Source organism: Durio zibethinus, chromosome 8 (genome assembly GCF_047325235.1).
Source record: "Durio zibethinus cultivar Kanyao isolate XHJ-2024 chromosome 8, ASM4732523v1, whole genome shotgun sequence".
Taxonomy (NCBI): domain Eukaryota; kingdom Viridiplantae; phylum Streptophyta; class Magnoliopsida; order Malvales; family Malvaceae; genus Durio; species Durio zibethinus.
Genome location: NC_143169.1, coordinates 25,122,143 through 25,132,327, shown reverse-complemented (window position 1 = coordinate 25,132,327; position 10,185 = coordinate 25,122,143). Strand labels below are relative to the sequence as shown.

The 10,185-nt window shown below is 34.8% G+C and overlaps 1 pseudogene across 1 annotated transcript; it reads right to left on the bottom strand.

The window, feature by feature from the left end:
- Positions 1–1,130: 1,130 nt before the first annotated feature.
- On the bottom strand, positions 1,131–9,272 carry LOC111278184 (DNA-directed RNA polymerase II subunit RPB2-like; annotated as a pseudogene). The gene is made up of 24 exons (XR_016344149.1): positions 8,917–9,272; positions 7,679–8,206; positions 7,360–7,557; positions 6,995–7,059; positions 6,812–6,898; positions 6,621–6,741; positions 6,482–6,526; positions 6,249–6,386; positions 5,771–5,843; positions 5,568–5,644; positions 5,372–5,479; positions 5,171–5,287; positions 4,770–4,925; positions 4,584–4,688; positions 4,336–4,461; positions 4,171–4,248; positions 3,991–4,086; positions 3,780–3,895; positions 3,577–3,646; positions 3,134–3,187; positions 2,889–3,032; positions 2,437–2,736; positions 1,709–2,132; positions 1,131–1,538 (listed from the first exon to the last, which is right to left on the bottom strand). The product of XR_016344149.1 is annotated as a DNA-directed RNA polymerase II subunit RPB2-like (transcript).
- Positions 9,273–10,185: the final 913 nt, after the last annotated feature.

Genomic DNA, 10,185 nt, shown 5'->3' with positions numbered 1-10,185 from the left:
CTTCTTGAGCCCGTAAAGGTGACAACGGTTTGATTTAGATCAGATTTATTGAATATTGTATAATATTATAAAAATTTAAAATTTGATCGAAATATGAATTGAATTTTTATTTGATTTAAATCGAATTAAATTAAATTATATTTATTTGATTCAGTTTAATTTATCGATTTTTAATTTTTTTTAATTTTATTATATTATTTTAATATAAAATTTTAAAATATTTAAATAAATTTTGATATAAATTTATTATTTTATTTTATAAAAATTTTAAAAATATATAATTTGATTCAATTTTTTTTTTTCATCTTTTGATTTAAAATTTGGTTTAAATCTAATGTATATATATATATATATCCATTTAATATCTAAATTTGATTCAAATTAAATAAAAAAAATTTATTTCAATTAAATATTATAATTTTAAATCGATTTTTGAATTTTTCAAAAAAATTTTTTTACCCCTAGCCCCAAGGACCCGTACGAAGTCTGCACCTCTTTTGAGCTCTTTGAAATTCCCTCGGCAAAAGTTTGTCTAATTTTTATTTTATAAAACGAAGCAAACAACAATAAATTACTATATTTACATTGGGAATTAACAATAAATTATTAATTCATTTTCTTCAAATTAAAATTAGTGATGTGAAGAAGAAATCTCAGAGAGTGCTTGCAAACATCAGTTTATAAAATCATTTCATGATGATCTTTAATTATAAGTGATTTATAAAGAGAATAGATAGTTCATAGTAAATAATAACTCGGTCAATCAATAATTTAAATCTCAATACAGCACAAATTGAGTATCGGAGATCAAATTAAGAAATTACTTATAAACTCATATTTATGAAAGCTGATCAACCAAAATCAAACCTTAATTCAAAAATACAACTCAGTTGCTTATAGTAAAGGAAAATTGAGAACAACTTCATCTTGGAATTTGTGGAGGAGATTGTTGAACTGCACTGTTATAAAATATTGTCCATTTTGAAAATCCAAAAATTACCCATTTTATATTTTGAAAAAAGTTATCTGGATACGAAAAAATTAATCTATAAATCTACAGGAAACCTACAGTATAATCCTTGACTATTAGATGTACTATCTTTACTATCTCAACAATAAGTAACTAGTACTTGTGTGGAATAGATAGGACTAACTATAACCTCAAATCAAATGAATAAGATATATCAATACATATAATCACTATTATAAATACATGAATTGACCAGCGATTATGTGAGATTGTTACAAGCATCTGTCACAACCACAACCACAACCTCCCACTTTCACTTTCTTTGTCGGCGAGGACAAGATTGCCAGAAGCCAGATTTGGCAAAAATATTCACCTCAACATCACGGACCCAACACTGTTTTTCTGCCCGTACAAACAATGAGGAGAAAAAAAGGACCTGACTTGATTACGTATCTCAGGCTCCTTTCTTGTTGTGGTCTTTGGGTGGTTCCTTTTTGAGCATTCTTGGAGCAATTGCCATGGCCATAAGCCCTTGGAAGAGCAGCTTACAGGCGTAAGGAATGTGCACCTGCAGCATAATTATCATGCCCGCAAAAGGACACATTAGAGACAAATATAAGAGCTTTGGCTTCCATTTCTCACTTTCATTTTTGAAAAAAAAAAAATTAGATAAGACAGAGTAGACTGTGGAGAAGGGCCTAACTTATAAAAGGAAAACGAAAGAAAGAAAATAATTACCTGTGAGATATCAGTTTTATTCTTGCATCCTCTGCACTCAAATGAATTCTTCTTTAGATTTGCTATAGCAATCAAACCCACATCGCTCACATACATGGACCCTGTATGCATCACTTTGGTCAAACAATCTCTCCTTTAGAAAATGGGCAGCACCATGTGCGATCATGCAATCTCTTTCCATCTCTCCGAAACGAAGACCACCATCACGGGATCGTCCCTCTGCAGGCTGCCTCGCCAGAATCTGCACAGGACCCCGACCTCGTGAATGGATCTTATCATCAACCATGTGCTTTAGCCTTTGGTAATATGTGGGACCTAGGAATATCATAGAAGTAAGCCGCCTGCCCGTGTGCCCATTATACATGGTCTCAAAACCACGCATTTGATACCCACATTTATGGAGTGCTCTGCTGATATTGTCCACCTAAAACATCAAACAACAATAAAAAAAAGATTAAACTGTATCCATGGTCTCTAAACTGCATCTAGCGCTAGTAGAGCCCGGAGTTACCAATATAGCAGGTATAAGTGTCACGGACTGCGCACGATAGCTAGGCTGAAGCTCTCGGCCCGTGACATATGCATAAGCTTTCTAGTGGTTAACTACTTTTAACATTAGAAAACATCAAATAAACTTAATTCAAGAAAATACCCAATTTTTTCTTTTAAAAAAAGAAAGAAAATACTCAATTCTATCAAAATCCATAAATTAAGAGATTGCAACTTACAGTGACATCAGTAAAAGGAGTAGCATCCCCTTCCTTGCCCATGTGAGCTGCAACTTTCCCCATGATACACTCAATAAGCTGACCGATTGTCATTCGAGAAGGAATAGCATGCGGGTTAACAATGATATCAGGTGTGATGCCTTCCACAGTCCAAGGCATGTCTTCCTGTGTGTAAGTCATGCCAACAGTTCCCTTTTGACCATGTCTACTGCTAAACTTGTCTCCAATCTGGGGAATCCGAACAGATCTTACTCTTACTTTCACAAATCTCAACCCATCAGCATTAGTTGTCAATAGAACCTAGCAAAGAGTAAAAATAGTTAGTACAAAGGAAGAAATCACCAAAACAAAAGCACGTACTCCAACTGCACAGATTACTTAAAAGGATAACGAACGTAAATGCAATATCTCTAATTCAAATAATTAGTAATATCAATTTGAAAAGTCTTTACTTGGTCCACTATGCCTGTTTCACTGTGACGTAAACTTATGCTATGGTCACGTCTCGAATAGCGTGATGCTTGACCTTGAGCTTCCTCCTGAGAAATAGGGGTGGTCTTTCCAATGATTACATCGTCACCTGAAACTCTTGTTCCCTAAGGGACAACAATAATTTAATTTCAGGTAAGAATGGTTAAGTCAACTTTGTATGACCAAGGGATGAACATAGAAACAGCATGCTAAATTTTTCACTTACAGGAGGTGCAAGACCATCATCATCCAATTTATCATAAGAGCCATGCCTCATTCCCTGCAAATCAGATTATGAGTCAAATGCCAACACTGATACGTGGCAAAACAACGAATGGAAATCTATTTCTCCATGCCAATACCCTTTCAATGGAATTACTCAAGCCTAGATTTAATATTAACTCATTTGGTTGTTATTTTAGTCTAAGAAACAAGTAAAAAAGTGCATTTAGATACAAAAACAATAATATTTTTTTAAAAAATTAAAATTTCAACCTCCATCCCTTGTAAAAAAAACACATAATTTACTCTTCTAATAGAAGAATTCTGTTTGAATTAGTTTCACATTTGAACCATTTGCTTATTTTAACTCACATTACTAGTATTTGGTTTTATATTGTAGCAACTTTTGTAGTGGCCAGAACAAGTGAAGCCATGCTTAGTTCTCACCATAGTATTAGCCCTATCTGGTCAACCAAAATCTTCTTTGACGAGGGTACCCATTTTTTTCTCCTCATCCCTGCAAAGTGCAAAGGATGGAAATTCAAAATGAACATTAATAAGGAGTAAGAACATACTCAAGTATGGGATCCAAAAGGCCCCGTAACTATAAAAGGGAAAAGTAGCAAAATGAGTTATCAACAGAATCTTACCGGTAAGATCGGAAGAAAAGTGATTAGAAGAATCCATGGTCTATTGATGATTGATTCATAATAACAGAATCTTCTTGGTTATAACCAGAATAGCAGGCAATAGCAACAATAGCATTCTAAGACGGAAAGAGAGGCAAAGAAACAAGTGTAAGGATTATAGCAAAAAAGAAAGCAACTAAGAAAACATATAATAAAAAAGTTCAACACTTACAATGCCAGCAGGAAGTTGCCGAAAGTGGAGATGTTCCATAGCGCGTGTAGTAACAAGTGGCTTTTGGGGATAGTAGAGAACATAGGCCAATGTATCCTGAGTAAGACATGGTAGAATAAATCATGATATTTTCCCAGGTATGACGGAGTTATAATCATGTAAATAGGAAGTAATACATACCATTCGAAATTGGTAGTTGGTGACATATATACCCATTGCTTGCTTACCCATAGCAGATTGATAGGTATTACGTGGGGACTGATACAATAAAAAATAAATAAGTAAAATGGAACAAAAATTTTAACATATCCACTCAGATGATGCTCATGATGAGCATAAGCGTACCTAATTATGATCAGGGAATGGAATAATTGAAGCACAAACACCCAAAATCAATGAAGGGTGGATCTCACAATGGGTACAAGTTTCAGAATAAGCTTTCTCTGGATTGATTCTTGCTTGTACAAGATCCTGGAACAGATTTTAAACAATTTAATTTCTGAGATTGCCTTATATCCTACCAAGAAGCTAGACAAGTTACATTTACATTTTACTATTCTAGATTTTGACCAATCAAAGCACTTTTTACTCACATTGATGGTCATGGAAATCATTGTTGTCTCCTCTTCTTCCGTATCAATATATTCTATAAATCCGTTTGCTACAAGATCATGCCAGCCACCGTCTCCCGGGCTCTCCTGAAAGAAGAAAACCAATGAATATACAGGAAGGAGATAGAGTTAAGCATGAGAAGATATACCAGGTTCCAAATGCCTCACCCTTTGTTGCAGTGCATGAATATCTTTCTTTTTTATTAGAAGCCTTTGTTTCTCCACAATGAACAGTGGCTGACTGCAATGACCATAGTCAGTATATATTCTAAGTTCTTTTAAACGAATATCCCTAACAACACCAACTTCAGTGTTGACATCAACCTGCACGTATAAAGATCCATCAGCATCCAAACATATAAACAGCATTCTTTTCAACTTTTGATGTCATGATAAAAACTTTTCAATCATGCTGGAACTCCATGTTGCAACAGCCAACACCATATAAAAATTATAACATAACCCCACATCATAGATTAACTTTCTAAGCCTATAGCAGTTTCTCTAGAAGAAACTCCACTTATGCCGAGTTTTATGCACAAGATCCAAGTACACGAAGAACACAATACCCTTCTTCTCAACCGTCTCAATGTTGTGACAAGCATATCAGGATTCCGGTGGACACCAACCCAACAACCATTGACAAAAATTTTGGTAGCTTGAGGAATAACCGCAGGTGAGATTTCCTGAAAATTGAAGGAAAACATCAAACTAGGTGAAAATAATAGAAAAAAGTACAAATTAGTTAGATAATTATGAAGAGTATGCACCTCAAAGTTCTCAGTACCCCACTCTTCCAAAAATTCAAGAATAGGATATGCAGCTGATCCGACAGTTATGTATACCATCAAAGCAAGATTCTTTACAAGTCCACAGGCCTGATGCAGCCACAAAGCATAATTATGAGTGCAACATGGTGAGAAGGGTCTGTTATTCAGCAAACACATATGGAGGTTTACTACTCACCTGTCCTTCTGGTGTTTCGGCTGGACATATCATTCCCCACTATGAATTATGCAACTATCATGGTTTAGCCAATTTCCCTGGTAAAGAAAACCCTAATTAGCTAAAGACCACAAGATAAAAATCATCAAAACAAATGAGGCTAATTTATGCATGTTGGAGTAGGCAGGATAAATGAATCATTTAGAGAAAGCAAGCAGTTTTACCTTCACGTCCTATAGGAGAATTGAGCCTTTGCAAGTGTGACAAGGTGGAGGCATATGTCAAATGGTTTAACACCTAGAAAAGAAGACACATGAACATCGTATGAGGACTTCCAACTTGGGAAGGCAAAGGGGTGAAGGTACAGGTACTTCATGCTACAGCATAAATATTGGGATGGGGAAATTTCAGTATAAACTTGCACTTAACAAACTGAATAATCTTGGTTTCTCAAATTTTTGAAGTAATCAGATTGAGATTTTCCAGCACTACTTTTGTTTCTTCTTCAGCAAATTCTTCTTTATGTTTTAATTAATGTCCTTCATGTATTGACTATAGTAATTTTACCTTGTTCTTGTTAAACAACGAGATTTTTTTTTCTGTAGCAGGATTTTCGCTGCTTCTTTTGGATAAATAAAACATCTACTTATATATATATATATATATATATATATATATATATAAAGAATAATCAACTCTAACCTGTGACACGCCAGCTCTTGTACCAGCTGCATTTGCTTGCCCCCAATTTCCAGTAGCAAGTGAGTATTTAAGACCACTTGTAATAGTTTTTGCTTTGGTAGCAAATTGCAGGTTCACATCCTTTCCGTTATCAACACACTACCATCCATCCGTAAAATCCTTAATTACAAATCCAGGAAAAATAAAAGCCAAATTGCAGTGAGATCCAACAAGCAATATTTATGGGAAAGAACCTTCTGCACATAACATCTCACGTCCCTAGTTAACTTTCGAAAAAGCTGAAGCAGTAGAAACCAAAATCAACGGTCAGATATCCTGTCAAAACAAAAATGAGCATTGGACATTTCAATATATATCAAACTAAAAACAAACCATTCTAAAGAGGCCTCCAAGTAAAGGACCAGCAAGGTCCAGCCTCTTGTTGCCATAATGATCTCTATCATCTTCTGTCCTCCAGCCAAGTGCACAAAGTAGAAGCCGGTGAATGATATATCTGAAAAAGAAATAATTTATTAAGAATCAGAATACATTAACACAATCACAGTAACAGCCACTATACCTACCCAAAATAGTAGGCTTTCTTTGTCTCACAAAAATCTCCAACACCAACATGGGGAAGCATTTCCTTTTGAAGGATCTCTTTGGCATACCTGTAAGGAAGATGCTCAGAAGCTTCTCAATAAGCATTACAAATGTTCACATTAAACATTTCATCACCCAAGCAAATTTGCAAACACAGCACATACTTAATCCTCTTTTCTCTGGTAACACCAACAGTTGCTCCTCTTTTACCGATATAATCTAGTGCCACCTGAGGTAGAGGGTAACAACATAGCCGCATTAGTGAGGTTCAATAATGTAAGCCACATGAAAACACATGCAGTAAAATTATCAACATCATAAGAGGATTATAACCTAGTTTTAACCATCTCGTAATCATTACACATCAGATGGACAGACCTGGAAAAGGGCAACTTGGATAAACATAAAAATTTACAAGGTGATAGTCAGTGCACAAAGCCACAATAAAACTCACAGAAATCAACCTTTCAACCTGAGGAGCACCTCAAATCAGACCTTCAAAAAGAAAAGGAATAAGAAGAAAGAGCACCTTCTGGTTTTGAATTACAAATGCTTCTTCTAAGGAAGGCCGAAGCAACTCCATCATCTGGGTATCAGAGAAGTCATAGCATATATGCTCTAATATGTCCTTGTCAGCAACAAATCCCAGTGCCCGAAAGACAATTATGATAGGAATTTCAGTCCGTATATACGGAAGAGTAGCACGAATGTATTGCCATGAAGAGCCCTGCAGTTTATACATAAAAACCAACAAAAATGTAAAACTATTTGCTTCTGCAACTAACTACTGCACCGAATGATTGGATGGTGGAGAGTACATCCCAAATACCGGAAGTAATTATCTTTACCCCTTTGGCACTAGTCCTAGAAAGCATCCGCACAAACATGGTACTTGGTGGTCTATTCTGGGACTCTGCCATGGACCGAACTTCTGCCACATAGGCGTATTTGTTTGGCTGCCTCTTTTTGAAGACATAGACATAATTTGTGCTCATCTTCTCCTGAGCAATTAGAACCTTTTCACTCCCATTGATAATGAAATACCCACCTTGACCAAAGCATTATAGGAACCTAACATGCAAAACAGAGAAAATGAGTGTCAACATTAAAAGTTAAATTCACCCATTTACAAATAGAAAGTTCAGAATGCAAACCTTCCCAATGAACACTTTGGTAAAATCCTGAGTCTCAGTGACTTCTTCATCATCATGCCCTTTCTTTATAACTCTTTTTGTTACATCGACATACAAGGGAGCTGAGTATGTGAGATTCCTCAACCTTGCAGCTTTTGGAAATAAAGTTGCAGTTTCACCATCCAACTCAGTCATCATAGGTTTACTTAAGTAGATTTGGCCAAAGCTAATCTTATAGATAGTCTGCAGATAAGCACTAGTATTCAGAAACCCAAACGAAAGAAACAACGAACTTAAGGAACAAAAACTTAAAACCTTCAGGCTTGATTTGACCCCATAGAGCTAAGGTGCTAACTACTAAGCAAGCTAGCAGGGAAGCAAAAAAATATCCCTAAGCAATTTATTATGGAACTGAAGCATCTCCAACATATAAAAACAAATAACATATAAGAATTTGCAGGCTATGACAATTATGGTAAGTTAAATTTGAAGTTACCATGACAATCAAGAAACAGTGAAACTGATAAAAACCTCATTGACGCTTTTCATCGGCATTATTTTTTTTATTGATATATATGGAAGAAACCCATTAGCTTAACAAAGTAGCCACCCTTTTGAATGGAAAGAGCTGAATATTCAGAGGTCGTAATATGCTATCCATTTCTAGACTTTCTATTTACTTGAATAACTCTCTATAATGATTTCCAAGATCGCTTCCCTTCTCTTTTTAATTGGTTTCTAACTCTATATTAATCATACTTAAGCTCAGATAGACACTTTATTAACAAAATTTAAAAATGAACTTGGAATCAACCGTACAATTTATTTTCAGTGTTCCCAAACTACAACTTTCTCTTTTTTTTTTTTTAATATTCATCAGAAGAACTAACCAACCTAAAATTAAACTCCAATAAAACCAAACTCCAACCCTAAAAAGCAAAAAGTAAAAGAACCTCAGCAAAATCGGACTGGTGACCAGGATTGTGTCATCTAGGATTTCTTGCCTCGTGTTTTGGATAAACTCATCGAACGAGTCGAGCTGTTGACGCACCAAACCTTTTTCTTCGAAATAAGCAGAGATAAAACGCCCACGCGTCTTCTTGTGTGATCTCCTCGTCTTCTTCGTCGTCGATTAGTTGCGGGTCGTACTCTATATCGTCCTCCATGGCTAAGGTTTTTTAAGGCCCTGTTTGTCGCAGGGTATTCTGGCTTTTATTTGGAGTGAAAATTTCGAAGTAAAACCCTAAGTGAGTGTGAGTGAAAGGAGTTCCTGTAAAAGAAAAAAAAATGAACAAACAAATTTCCTCTTGTTCTTTCTATTTGAAAACCGGTTTTTAGGGGATGCGCTTATTAACAGGCTATACCGGTGACCGGTATTTATCGAACAGATCCGAAAATTTTCTCTATTTATAACATGAGATGCGTTGGATGGATACTGTATTTCGTTTGGACGGTTTAGATTGATAGTGGTCAAATCCGCTGGGCTTATGGTTGAAAGTCCAAGGGCCTCCTCGTGGCCTTCAGTGGGTCATATACATTGGAGCGCTCATAATAAAGGAGGCCCAATTAAAGCCTTAAATATAAAATCGATCATTAACAATTACATGAAGATTAGTAAATTTTATTAATTCCATATTTAATATTTTAGTAATTTTGTGTGACAGAAAATCCATATAAGTTACTAATAAGTATATGTAATGTTAGTATGTTACTAAAAATTAGGTAAAGATTACTTAAAATAATTACGTATTTTGAGATTACTAACTAACTTTACACATCAAGGTTATCGAAAAGATATAAAAGTTATCAAAATTAAAGAAAATTAAAGAACCCTAATAAAAGTAAACTTTGTAATTGACACAGCAGTACCACCATTTAAGGGTAATAGTAATTTAGATAGTATTAGATTTTATTCAATTTTTTTTATAGTATATAAAATTATAAATTTTTAAAATTTGGTTTGATTTTAAATTTTTATATGATGTGAATCGAATTTTATTATTTTGATTTAATTTATTTTTACTCGAAGGCTAAAAACCCACATGGACTAAAAAAATGGCAATAGCCGTAGTTGAACAGATTCAGCAATCGAGCAAATGCCCCGGAAGCATCTTCATGCAATCAGCCTTTAAAGCTTGTGCATTTACGATTGAAAAAACTGCAAAATTGTCCGATAGTTTTTGAATGCCTTCTTGTTGATTTCATCACAAACGTATAAATTT